Here is a 12,320-nt window from a genome sequence, read left to right on the forward strand (position 1 = left end):
TAAACTCATACTTATCCACATTAGATTCCATCTCCCGTGTTTTTGCTCACTCACTCAGCCTGTCTAAATCTCCTTGAAGCCTCTTTGCATCCTCCTCACAACTCACACTCCCACCAAGTTTTGCATAAACTTGGAAATAATGCATTTAATCCCCACATCCACATCATTGATGTAGATTGTGAATAGCTGGGGCCCAAGTACTGATCCTTGCAGCAGCCCATTAATCATAGCCTGCCAAACTGAGAATGGCCCATTTATTCCTACTCTGTTTTCTGTCTGTTAACTAATTCTCAATCCATACCAGTATCTTACTCCTATCCCACGTGCTCTAATTTTGTTTACTAACCTCCTGTGTGGTACCTTATCAAAAGCCTTCGAAAAATCCAAATACACCCCATCCACTGGTTCTCCTTTATCTATGCTACAAGTAACATCCTCAAAATAACTCCAACAAGTTTGTCAAACATGATTTCCCTTTCATAAATCCATGTTGACTGCCCAATCTCACCAATCTTTTCCAAGTGTCCTGTTATCACATCCTTTATTATAGATTCCAGCATTTTCCCTCCTACTGACATCAAGCTAACAGGTCTGTAGTTCTCCATTTTCTCTCCTTAAACAGTGCGGTTACATTTACCACCATCCAATCTGCAGGAACCATTCCAAAATCTATAGAATTTTGAAAGATAACCACCAATGCATCTACTATCTCTACAGCCACCTCATTCAACAGCATCATCAGGTTCAGAGGATTCATCGACTTTCAGTCTGATTAATTTCTCCAGTAGTGCTTCTTGCTATTACGAATTTCTTTCAGTTCCTCAATTTTCTTGTGGCTCAGGTAGTAATCCAGAGATTATTGCCTTTGAGGTTCTGCTTTTTAATTTAACCCCTGACTGCTCATTCTCCCTCAGCAGAACCTCTTTCCTCATTCCACCTATGTTATTGGTGCCTACATGGACCACAATCACTGGATCATCCCCCTCCCACTGCAAATTCCTCTCCAGCCCAGAGCAAATATCCTGAACCCTAGCACTGGGCAGGCAACACAGCCATCTGGACTCCCGCTCTCGGCTGCAGAGAACTGTGTCTATTCCTCTGACTATACTGTCCCCAGCTACTACTACATTCCTATGACCTCCCCCCGCTTGAATGACTTCCTGTATCATGGTGTCATGGTCAGTTTACTCATCCACTGTGTATCCCTGACTTTCTTCCATGGAGGCTGCAAGAACCTCAAACCTATTGGACAATCACAAAGGCTGAGGCCCCTCCATTTCCATCTTCTTTGCCCTCATACCTGCTTCACTCACAGTCACACCCTCCTGACCCTGATCACTGACCAAATCAGAAGATCCTGTCCTAAGTGGTGTGACTGCCTCCTGGTACAAAGTGTCTAGGTAACTTTCCCCCTCCCTGATGTGTCGCAGTGTCTGCAGCTCAGCCTCCAGCTCAATGACTCGGAGCTGAAACTCCTCAAGCTGCAGACGTGTTTTTCCTGGATCACGGTGTTATCCAGGAGCTCCCACATGCTGCAGCCTTGACACATCACCTGTCCTGCTCTCTTTATAGCATTTAATTCATTAATGATTAAAGTGGTTAAATTTCAGTTAATGTCTCTAGCCCATCCTGTGCTTACATTCTTAATACTTCAATAAATGTTCTCCTTTCCCCGGTTGAAATTTCCTTGTTAAGATCAATAGGAAATGCTCATCAGCTAATCTAATAAGCAGAATCGGTGACATTGTGGTTCTGGGTAGAATTGTCCCAGGTTTGTGGTAAGTGCGGTAGCAATGGGTAAAATGATGTTTTACCTGTCGGCTTTTCACACTGTATCGTCCCAAACCCACTGTGTTAATTATGCATTCCCGGGACACACGATGTTTCCATGGTGGGTGGGTTCCGATTCACCTGCCACACCATCACCACTTCATCACACCAGGCTCTGCGATTAAAGTACAACCACGCTCAGCGCTTCCAGCCCAGGGCTACAGCAAAGGAGACTTCACCCTGAAAGGCAAGAAGACTACAGCCCTCATGCGCCCTTTGGACACTGTGGAGGCCCACTGTGATGTCCTGTATCCCCTGTATCTGGCCACAGGAGGGGCAGTTACATTATCCCTCCGGCTTGGTAGGTGATGGCAGTGGTGTCAGTGCCAATGCTGCACAGAAGAGGCTGACCATCCAATGCAGATAGAGGATGAATGATCTCATCTGTGCAGCCAGGATAAGGCAACCATCTCATCCCTCTAAACTCACACACTCACACACCCATCTCACATTCACTGGCATCTCACTCACTGCCAGCTCAAGGGGCATCACCACTCACTCTCTCACACACACCCTCACATCTCCATCTGGCCTCATCTCCTCTGGAGACTGCCTCCTCAGCCCTCACCATCTTGAGGCCACTTGTACAGATCAACATGTACCCCCCACACACACCCTGGGATACCCCCCTCCCCCAATACAGCCCTCCCCCTGCAGCCTCTTCCCTTGCCTGAGGTTACTTCTCCCCTTTCCGCAGGCCAAGCCCTCACCCTGTAGCCTTTGAAAAGCCTCCCCTGCCTTTCAGCTGATCTGGTAGGTAGAGACCTGCCCATGACCCCCCTAAAAGTGCTGTGGTTGTGTGTGTGAAGCCTGGCGCTGGTAACTGGGAGTGCTGTCCGAAGGTAGGAAACAGAAGTCCCGAGTGAAATGCAGCTCGCCAGGTTCATGCCTTATATTTGCTGTTGTGAAACACGTTGGCGTGTTTTCCCGCCAATGTGGACGGACGATCCTGTGGGAGGGATGATTCCGAGGGGCTGGCCTGATAATGATTTGCTGTTGTATTACAGCGAGGTCCCCAATGTCCGACAGTGGAGAATGCAGCCATTGGTGGGCTGAGTGGACAATAGCAGCTAGTTTCACACTGACATGAAACTGATTTTTGGCCTTCAGGCTACATTGTCTACTCACACCACCAAACACGCCTGATGCTGCTGGCACAGAAAATCCCGGCCATTGTCACTGGGCTAGTGATCCAGAAACCCAGGGTAACACGCTGGGACCCCGGTTCAAATCCAGCCCCGGCACATATAAAAATCTGGAATTAAAACTCTGATGGTGACCAGGAAACCATTGTCGATTGTTGTTAAAACCCATCTGGGTCACTAATGTCCTTTAGGGAAGGAAATTTGTCCTTACCTGGTCCTTACCTGGTCTGGCCTACATGTGACTCCATGTGGTTGACTTTTAAATTCCCTCTGAAATGGCCGAGCCAGACACTCAGTTGTAACAAACCTCTACAAAGTCACGATAAAGGAATGAAACTGGACGGACCACCCGGCATTGACCTAGGCACCGGAAACAACAATGGCAAACTCAGCCCTGTCAACCCTGCAAAGTCCCCCTTACTAACATCTGGCGGCTAGTGCCAAAATTGGGAGAGCGTCTCACAGACTAGTCAAGCAACAGCCTCACATAGTCATCCTCATGGAATCATACCTTACAGATAATGTCCCAGACACCACCATCACCATCCTCATAGGCTCATAGACTCACAGACATTTACAGCACAGAAGGAGGCCATTCAGCCCATTGTGTCCACGCCGGTCAACAAAGATCAGACTACACTAATCCTATTTTCCAGCACTTGGCCCACAGCCCTGGAGGCTATGACAACACAAGTGAATATCTAAATAACTCTTAAATATTACGAGAGTTTCTGACTCAACCACCCTTTCACGTAGAGAGTTCCAGACTCCCACCACCCTCTGGGTGAAAACATTCCCCTTAACTCCCCTCTTATCCTTCTACCTCTTACCTTAATTCTATGCCCCCTGGTTATTGACCCCTCTACTAATGGAAAAAGTGCCTTCCTATATGCCCTATCTATGTCCCTCATAGTCTTACACACCTCTATCAGGTCCCCTCTCAACCTTCGCTGCTCCAAGGAAAACAACCCCAGCCTATCCAATCTTTCCTCCTAGCTCAGATCCTCCAGCCCAGGCAACATCTTGATAAATCTCCTCTGCACCCTCTCCAGTGCAGTCACATCCTTCCTATAATGTGGTGACCAGAACTGCACACAGTACTCCAGCTGTGGCCTAACCAGCGTTTTATATACTTCCAGCATAACCTCCCTGCTCTTGTATTCTATACCTCGACTAATAAAGGCAAGTATCCCATAAGCCTTCTTAACCACCTCATGTAACTACCCTGCTACCTTCAGGGATCTGTGGATATGCACACCAAGGTCCCTCTGATCTTCAGTACTTTCCAGGGTCCCACCATTCATAGTGTAATCCCTTGCCTTGTTAGCCCTCCCCAAGTGCATTACCTCACTTTTTTCCAGGTTTAATTCCATTTGCAACTGCTCTGCCCACCTGACCAGTCCATTGATATCTGCCTGCAGTTTACAGCTATCCTCCTCACTATTTACCACCCTACCAGTTTTCGTGTCATCTGCGAACTTCTTGATCATCCCCCCTACATTTAAGTCCAAATCATTTATGTACATCACGAACAGCAAGGACCCCAGCACCGAGCCCTGTGGAACCCCATTGGAATCAGACTTCCAGTCACAGAAACATCCCTCTACCATCACCCTCTGCTTCCTGTCTCTCACCCAATTTTGGATCCAATGTGCCACTTTGCCTTGGATCCCATGGGCTCTTACTTTCTTGACCAGTCTGCCATGAGGGACCTTGTCAAAAGCCTTGCTAAAGTCCATGTAGATCACATCAAATGCATTACCCTCATCAACACTCCTGCTTATCTCCTCAAAAAATTCAATCAAATTTGTCAAACTCGACTTTCCCTTAACAAATCCATGCTGACTATCCCTGTTTTAATCCATGTCTCTCCAAGTGCAGATATATTCTGTCCCTCAGAATTCTTTCTAGTAACTTCCCCACCACCGAGGTTAGGCTGACTGGTCTGAAATTTCTTGGCTTGTCCCTTCCTCCCTTTTTTAATAATGGGACAACGTTAGCAGCCTCCAGTCCTCTGGTGGGATGAGGTTTCATGTTTAAAAAGTTTCAGTGTTTCTTATTAACATTTCCCATTTTGTGTGACATTGTCACATGAGGGGGACATGTTAATAATGTTTTTATTTTTAGAGTTTTTTTACCCTGTCACTAATCTCCCTGAAACAGCAGCTAGTCTCAAGGAGCAGTGCACTCTCTCCTGCACACACTGACAGTTGGGGATTCCCTCCCCCCACCCCATACAGGGACCACAGTTTCCCATCGGGCAGCCTGCTTGTTGGGGGGGGGGGTGCGGTTAATTGGCCCACCCACTCAAAATGGCGGCGGGCTCTGATTCGGCAGCAGCGATTGGCTGCCCGCCCGCCAAGGGCAAAATTCTGCTCATTAAATCTATTTCTGTCTTCGCTGATTCTGCCAGTATTTCCAGTACTTTCTGTCTTTGTTGTTATAGGTGGCAGGGCAGATTGATGGCGCGGGTAATAAATCAGACAGTATCCTGGGCTTTATTAATAGGGGCAAAGAGAACAAGAGCTGGGAGGTTATGTTGAGCTGGTTAGAAATGACCTCGGCCTAGGCTGGAGTATTGTGTCCAGTTCCAAGTGCCGCACTTTAGGAAGGATGTGAAGGTATTGGAGAAACTGCAGAGAAGATTCAGGAGAATGTTTCCAGGGATGAGTTATGAAGGTGGATTAAAGAAGTTGAGACTGTTTTCCTGGAAGGAGAGAAGACGGAGTGAAGATTTGATAGAGGAGTTGAAAATCATTGGGGGACTGGACAGTGTAGACAGGGAGAAGCTGTTTCCATTGGGAGAAGGGTCGAGAAGCAGAGGGCACAGATTTCAGGGAATTAGCAAAAGGAGCGATGGAGACATGAGGAGAAAGTTTATCACATAGCAAGTGATTAAGGTCTGCGAATGCACTGTCTGAGAGTGTGGGGGAGACAGGTTCAATCGAGTGGTTAGGGTCTGGAATGCACTGCCTGAGAGTGTGGGGGAGACAGGATCAATCGAGTGGTTAGGATCTGGAATGCGCTGCCTGAGAGTGTGGGGGAGACAGGATCAATCGAGTGGTTAGGATCTGGAATGCGCTGTCTGAGAGTGTGGGGAGACAGGGTCAATCGAGTGGTTAGGATCTGGAATGCGCTGTCTGAGAGTGTGGGGAGACAGGGTCAATCGAGTGGTTAGGGTCTGGAATGCGCTGTCTGAGAGTGTGGGGAGACAGGGTCAATCGAGTGGTTAGGATCTGGAATGCACCATCTGAGAGTGTGGTGGAGACAGTGTCAATCGAGTGGTTAGGGTCTGGAATGCGCTGACTGAGAGTGTGGGGGAGACAGGGTCAATCGAGGGTCTCAGAAGAGAATCAGAGGGTGATGTGAGATGGAAATACTTGCAGGGCTCTGGAGGAAAGGTGGGTGAGTGGCTCCAGCTGAATTGCTCTTTCAGAGAGTTGGCATGGACACAATGGGCTGAATGGCCTCCTGTTTTGTAACAATTCTATGATTCAATGACAACCATAAACATTCCCCTGCCCACTATGTTAGTCACCTCTTCAAAGACATAGAAACACAGGGCAGACATTGGGGGGGATGTTGAGGAGCGGGTACGCCTCTGATCAGGGCTGCGCCACCATTTTATGTGACATTCGCCAGGAATCGCTATGCACTCCCTGTGCTGGGGGGTGGGATTCCCCGATCCGGGGGTCTGCTGTTTCACACATACGCACACACTGATCTCCCAGAGGCTAAGTGCTGCCTCAGGGAGATCGGCTCAAAACAGGAAAAAACAATTTCCCTGACATGTTCCCTCTTGGGGATTCCATCAAATGAGTTGGGACATGTCCATCACTTTGAGTTACACTTTTGTTACATTTTTAAATCCCACATGAAACCTCATCCCGCCCGTAGATGAGGTTTGACACTTTTTCTAGCTCCTGCCGGGGCTCCTGGTCTGCCCACTAACCTTAAGGTTGGACGGGCAGGTCCATTAATTACTTTAATTACTTTGTCAATGGTCTGAATTGGCCATTGACAGGTTGGTGGGCACAGAGTTGATTCGGCTGAGCCCCCGCCTTCCTGAAAATTTAAATGGGGCGCGGTGACGTTGGGAGTTCCGCCCATCACCCCGTGTCATTTTACACATCAACAAGCGGACCCCACCCCCTCCCCTCACCCACCGGGAAACCCTGGCCATAGAAATTTAGAAAATGTAAACAGAAATTGGTCATTCAGCCCTTCGAGCTTGCTCCACCATTCAACATGATCATGGCTGATCCTCTATCTCAACCATGTACTCCCGCTCTCTCCACACACATCTTGATACCTTTAGAGTCCAGAAATCTATTTCCTTCTTAAATATATTCAGTGACCCAGCCCCCACAGCCTCTGTGGTAGAGAATTCCACAGGTTCACCACCCTCTGAGTGAAGAAGTTTCTCCTCATCTCTGTCCTAAATGGCCCACCCCGTATCCTGAGATTGTGACCCCTTGTTCTAGACCGCCCCCCCCCCCCACCAGCCAGAGGAAATATCATCCCTGCATCCAGAATGTCCAGCCCTGTCAGAATTTTATATGTTTCAATGAGATCCCCTCTCATTCTCCTAAACTCCAGTGAATACAGGCCTAGTCAACCCAAACTCACCTCATATGATAATCCTGCCATCCCAGGAATCAGTCTGGTGAACCTTCACTGCACTCCCTCAATGGCAAGTAGATTCTTTCTTAGGTAAGGAGACCAAAACTGCACATAATACTCCAAGTGTGGTCTCACCAAGGCCCTGTACAGCTGCAGGAAGACATCTTGAGAAGCTGGGAAGAGTGTCCTCTACAGTCACCATCACCGTGAAGCAGTCTGGGAAGAGTGTCCTCTGCAGTCAATGTCGCCGTGAAACAGTCTGGGAAGAGCGTCCTCTGCAGTCACCATCACCGTGAAGCAGTCTGGGAAGAGTATCCTCTGCAGTCACTGTCAGCGTGAAGCAGTCTGGGAAGAGCGTCCTCTGCAGTCACTGTCACCGTGAAGCAGTCTGGGAAGAGCGTCCTCTGCAGTCACCGTGAAGCAGTCTGGGAAGCGTATCCTCTGCAGTCACCGTCACCGTGAAGCAGTCTGGGAAGAGCATCCTCTGCAGTCATTGTCACCGTGAAGGAGTCTGGGAAGAGTATCCTCTGCAGTCACTGTCGCCGTGAAGCAGTCTGGGAAGAGCGTCCTCTGCAGTCACCGTGAAGCAGTCTGGGAAGCGTATCCTCTGCAGTCACCGTCACCGTGAAGCAGTCTGGGAAGAGCATCCTCTGCAGTCATTGTCACCGTGAAGGAGTCTGGGAAGAGTATCCTCTGCAGTCACTGTCGCCGTGAAGCAGTCTGGGAAGAGTATCCTCTGCAGTCATTGTCACCGTGAAGCTGTCTGGGAAGAGCATCCTCTGCAGTCACCATGAAGCATTCTGGGAAGAGTATCCTCTGCAGTCACCATCACTGTAAAGCAGTCTGGGAAGAGTATCCTCTGCAGTCACCATGAAGCAGTCTGGGAAGAGCATCCTCTGCAGTCACCGTCACCGTGAAGCAGTCTGGGAAGAGCATCCTCTGCCGTTACCGTCACCGTGAAGCAGTCTGGGAAGAGTATCCTCTGCAGTCACCGTCACCGTGAAGCAGTCTGGGAAGAGTGTCGTCTGCAGTCACCATCACCGTGAAGCAGTCTGGGAAGAGCGTCCTCTGCAATCACCATCACCGTGAAGCAGTCTGGGAAGAGCATCCTCTCCAGTCACTGTCACCGTAAAGCAGTCTGGGAAGAGCGATCTCTGCAGTCATTGTCGCCGTAAAGCAGTCTGGGAAGAGCATCCTCTGCAGTTACCGTCACTGAGTGAAAAAAACAATGAGTGACATCACAGGAAAACCGTAAGTTTATTGGTTGGTAAGTAACTGCTTGTCTGAGCTACTAAGTTGATTTCAGCTTAAAGGTGGGGCCCAGGATTGGAGGTCTAACACTTCAGCTTCATCTCAGCAGAGAACGCGAGTTCCAGTTGATTTTAAAAAGTGTATTTTGAATCTCTATTCTAACTTGCTTTCAGGTTAAAGGTAAATAGGAGAAATGTTTTACAGATTGATAAACTAAAGACCAGTAGGAAATTTAAAAACAAATTGAAAAGCTAATTAAATAAAATAGAGATGCAGGGCCAGGCGATGTGTTGTAGCTGCATGATGTGGGAGCTGGTGGACCCCATTGTGGTTCCTTGTGACCACATCTGTAGCAAATGTTGGGTTACTCGAGGAACTCCAGCTCAGAGTTGATGAGCTGGAGTCTGAGCTTCGGACACTGCGACACATCAGGGACGGGGAGAGTTACCTGGACGCTGTGTTTCAGGAGACAGTCACACCCCTTAGATTAACAACCTTAAATTCGGCCAGTGGTCAGGGACAGGAGGGTGTGACTATGAGTGAGGCAGGTAGGGGGATCCAGGCAGTCGCACTGCAGGAGCCTCAGCCCTTGCCCTTATCCAACAGGTTCGAGATTCTTGCTCCCTGTGTGGACGAGAGCGGGGACTGTAGGGTGGATGAGCAAACTGACCATAGCTCCGTGGTACAGGGAGCCAATCTAGTGGGAGGAGAAAGAGAAATGTAGTTGTAATCGGGGATGGTATAGTTGGGAATAGATACTGTTCTCTGTAGCCAGGATCTAGAGTCCCAGAGGCTGTGTTGTCTACCTGGTTAAGGATATCTCATCTGGGCTGGAGAGGAACTTGGAGTGGGAGGGGAAAGACCCAGTTGTCGTGGTCCATGTAGGTACCAATGATATTGGTAGAACGAGGAAAGAGGTTCTGCTGAGGGAATACAAGCAGCTAGGGGCTAAATTAAAAAGCAGAACCAAAAAGGTAATAATCTCCATATTACTACCTGAATCAAGGGCTAATTGGCACAGGGTCAATAAGATTAAAGTGGTAAATTCGTGGCCCAAAGATTAGTGTGGGAGAAAAGGGTTCGAATTCATGGGACATTGGCTCCAGTACTGGGGAAAGAGGGAGCTATTCCATTCAGACAGGCTCCACTTGAATCAGGCTGGGACCAGTGTCCTGGCGAATCGCATAACTAGGGTTGTAGATAGGGCTTTCAACTAAATGGTGGGAGGCAGGGTTCAGTTGCACGGAAATATAAAAAATCAAAGTTTAAGGAGAGGGTAAGAGTGCAGGTTAGTGACGAGGCTGATTGCTATCAAAAAGTGAAAGGAAGTGCGTGAACACCATATTGCACCAAAGAATCATAAAGGAGTGGGGAAAATTGACAATAGGGCAAACTTAAAGGCTTTGTATCTGAATGTACGTAGCATTCGGAATAAAACTAACGAGTTAACAGCGCAAATAGAGATAAATAGATATGATTTGGTGGTGATTACTGAGACGTGGTTACAGGGAGAACAGGCTTGGGAGTTGAATATCCAAGGGTACTCAGTGTTTCGGAAGGATAGGTAGGAAGGAAAAGGAGGTGGTGTAGCATTGTTAGTAAAGGAAGAGATCAGTGCTATAGCGAGGAATGATATAGGCACTGGAGAGCAAGACATAGAGTCTGGGTACAAATAAGAAATAGCAAGGGAAAGAAGTCCCTAGTGGGAGTAATCTATAGGTCCCCAAACAGTAGTTTAACAGTAGGGCACAGCATAAACCAGGAAATACTGGGAGCATGTAAGAAAGGCATGGCAATAATCATGGGTGATTTTAATATGCATATACACTGGGCTAATCAAATTGACATGGGTAGCCTCGAGAGAGAGTTCATAGAGTGTATTAGAGATTGTTTCTTGGAGCAATATGTTATGGAACCAACCAGGGAGCAGGCTATTCTGGATTTGGGTTTGTGTAACGAGATGGAATTAATTAATGATCTCAGAGTAAAGGATCCTCTAGGGAAGAGTGATCATAGCATGCTAGAATTTCAAGTTCAGTTTGAGAGCGAGAAATTTGAGTCCCACACTATTGCTCTGGAGTTAAAGGTAACTACATAGGCATGAGGGCAGATTTGGCCCTAGTGGACTGGGCAGGAATACTACAAGGTAGGACAGTTGATGAGCAGAGGCAGATATTTAAGGAGATATTCAATTCCTCCCAAGTAAAATATATTCCAATGAGGAAGAAAGATGGTAAGAGGGGGAAAAAGCATCCATGGCTAAGCCAGGAAGTTAAAGATAACAAAGGCAAAAACTAAGGCTTACCAAATTGCAAAGGTCAGTGTCAGGCTGGAAGATTGGGGAACTTTTAAAGATCAACAGAGGGTTAATAAAAAAATAATAAAAAGAGCAAATGTAAATTATGAAAGAAAACTAGTGCAAAATGTAAAAACTGATAGCAAAAGCTTCTACAAGTATATAAAAGGAAAGAGAGTAGCTAAAGTGAATGTTGGTCCATTGGAAGATGAGGCTGGGGAGTTAGTAGTCGGGAACACAGAAATGGCAGAGACACTTAATTAATATTTTGCCTCAGTTTTCACGGTGCAGGACACTGGTACCAACCCAATAGTAACAGGTAGAGCCGAGGGTATAGAGAAGGAGGAACTTAGAACAATCACCATCACTAGAGCAAAAGTACTGAGCAAACTATTGGGATTAAAGGTGACAAGTCCCCAGGACCTGATGACCTACATCCCAGGGTCTTAAAGGAAGTGGCAGTGGAGATAGTGGATGCATTGGCTATAATATTCCAAAATTCCCTGGATTCTGGAAAGGTTCCAGCGGATTTGAAAAATACTAATATAATGCCCTTATTCAAAAAGGTGGGGAGGGAGAAAGTAGGAAACTATAGACCAGTGAGTTTAACGTCTGTCATTGGGAAATTGTTGGAATCCATTATTAAGGAAGTAGTAATGGGACATTTGGAAAGTCAAAATGCAATCCATCAGAGTCAGCATGGTTTTATAAAGAGTAAATCATGTTTGACTAATTTGCTAGAGTTCTCTGAAGATGTGACAAACAAAGTGGGTAATTGGGATCCTGTAGATGAAGTATTTCTGGACTTCCAGAAGACCTTTGATAAGGTGCCGCACCAAAGATTAATACACAAGATAAGATCACATGGAGTTAGGGACAATATATTAGCTTGGATAGAGGATTGGCTAACCAACAGAAAGCAGAGAGTCGGGATAAATAGGTCTTTTTCTGGATGGCAAGCTGTAACCAGTGGGATGCCACAGGGTTCGGTCCTTGGGCCCCAACTATTTACAATCTGTATTAATGACTTGGATTCAGGGACAGAAGGTACTATAGCTAAATTTGCAGATGACACCAAAATAGGTGGAAAAGTAAGTTGCAATGAAGAAGAAAGAAATTTACAAATGGATATGGACAGGTTAGGTGAATCGGCCAAAATTTGACAGATGGAGTGT

At 47.1% G+C, this 12,320-nt stretch overlaps 1 protein-coding gene across 3 annotated transcripts in view; it reads left to right on the forward strand.

The window, feature by feature from the left end:
• The window catches only part of LOC121284134 (tripartite motif-containing protein 2-like), a 96,372-nt gene that overhangs the window by 61,088 nt on the left and 22,964 nt on the right, over positions 1-12,320 (forward strand). The gene's annotated exons all lie outside the window — the stretch shown is intronic.

The sequence above is a fragment of the Carcharodon carcharias genome, chromosome 11 (assembly GCF_017639515.1).
Source record: "Carcharodon carcharias isolate sCarCar2 chromosome 11, sCarCar2.pri, whole genome shotgun sequence".
Lineage (NCBI taxonomy): Eukaryota > Metazoa > Chordata > Chondrichthyes > Lamniformes > Lamnidae > Carcharodon > Carcharodon carcharias.